The following is a 1868-nucleotide window of genomic DNA, read 5'->3' on the forward strand; positions in this document are numbered from 1 at the left end:
TGAGCAGAATCAGGACATCATTGTACAAAGTAAGAGCAATATTTTAAATACTATCACCTGTACAAGACTTAGCTACTCTCCTTAAAACAATCATCCAAGATAAATCCAAAGGACCCATAATGAAAAATGTTATCCATTACCAGAGAGAGAACCAATGAACTCTGAATACTGATTGAAATATACTTATTTTACATTATTTTTCTTTTTTCTTGTTTTTTTTTCTTCCTTTGTAACCAGGCTAATATAGAAATAAGTTTCCCATGACCACATTTTTAATTTTTATTTATTTATTTATTTTTTTTATTTTTTGGCAGATAAAAGAAAAGTCCTTTATTTTGTGGGCTGAATGTAGGTATGAGTGTATGCAATAAACTAGTGACACTACTGTAGTCACTTAATTACTAAGAATTTCCAATATCTTAAAAGACAGCAAATAATTTAATCTAAACTCATATCTTCCTCTTCGTCTTTCTTGTCCTTTGCATCTCCTTCCTTTTGGTCTGACTTGACATTGTTCTGCATGGCTTTGGCAAATGCTTCAACATCAGCCTTATTTGCTGCATCTACAGCTTCAGTTGGTAAACCAAACTGACTCATAAGTGGGCCCAGCTGTCCTGAGGCTAAGGCAGCACTGAACATACTTAATGCCTGCTGAAACTGAGGAGAGGTCAACGTGTTCTGAGTCTCTTCTGCAGTCTGTGGAAGAGATTCTCCAGAGGGAAGATAAGGCAGCAACCACTCTTGGACTTCAGCATTGGCCAGAATAGGAGCCATGATCTCTGGAGTTAGTACAATGGCCAAGTCAACTTGCCGTCCGCCTCTTGCCCCAGATGGCACATTCATAGTAGCTAAAATGTTCTGAAGGTCAGTCAGTTGAATGGGCTGGGTTGGGCTTGTTGCTGTGCTGGTTCCATTACCTGAACTTGGTGCAGGGCTTGGACTAGTTGCAGAGGCAATTGCTTGAGCACTGGGTGCTCGTGTAGCATGAGCAGAAGAAGAGGTGGAAGATGGGGTTACAGAAGCTGACTGGCTCCGGGAGCTTGACAAAGAGCTGCTCGTTGGAGGCCCTCCACTCCCCAGTAAGCTAGCCAGACCTGGACCTGTCAGTGCACCAAGCCCACCAAGTCCTCCCAAGCCAGTTGGTCCAATAAGTTCCATAAGCTGGTTATGACTCATGTTACCCAGAAGGCTCTGCAAACCACCTTCACCTCCAAGTGCTGAAAGTTCATGGCCTCCACTTCCACTTGCACCCAGAGCTCCTGGCATAGGTGGATTATTCAAATATTCATTTACTTTCCTGCAATGTTCTTCATCCTTCTCAGTCTTAGGCTCCTGCATCCAAAAGAAGAGTTGCTTTGATCCTGCCTTGAATTTTAGTACATATACTCTACCAGTAGTGCACTGAGGTACTCTCTTAAATTCACAGTCATCAGGAAAAATAATTAAGTCATCTTCTACATTCCCAGAAGTCCTATCCTTCCAACACAAATGAATGAGGAAATCATCAGTTTGCTGAATGTATACAAGCCCTTTCCGTTTATCTGGGGTAACTGTAGTTCCTTTCAATGACATTTTTCCTGCTTGAAACTCCACCAAGTATTTGCTGGATGAGCCCCGGGAGCCTGGGACTATGCTTAAAAGAAAGCACCTGAAGTCATTCTGAAACTGGAGCCTGGGGCATGGACCGCGGCAGGAGCAGCGACTACGGCTCGCTCTTCCTCCTCTGCAGCTGCAGGCCCTGACCACATTTTTTATTGATTTCAAAATGCCTTCTCATGGAGGAGGGGAAAAAGAGAGGGAGGTTGATGATTTGAAAGTCAATTTTTGGAAAGAAATTAATGTTAGCATTTTTTACATGTAATTGGGAA

At 42.3% G+C, this 1868-nt stretch overlaps 1 pseudogene; it reads right to left on the bottom strand.

The window, feature by feature from the left end:
• Window positions 1–269: 269 nt before the first annotated feature.
• Window positions 270–1658, bottom strand: LOC140525107 (proteasomal ubiquitin receptor ADRM1 pseudogene; annotated as a pseudogene).
• Between the last annotated feature and the right edge of the window lie 210 nt (window positions 1659–1868).

The sequence above is a fragment of the Notamacropus eugenii genome, chromosome 1 (genome assembly GCF_028372415.1).
Source record: "Notamacropus eugenii isolate mMacEug1 chromosome 1, mMacEug1.pri_v2, whole genome shotgun sequence".
NCBI classification, from domain to species: domain Eukaryota; kingdom Metazoa; phylum Chordata; class Mammalia; order Diprotodontia; family Macropodidae; genus Notamacropus; species Notamacropus eugenii.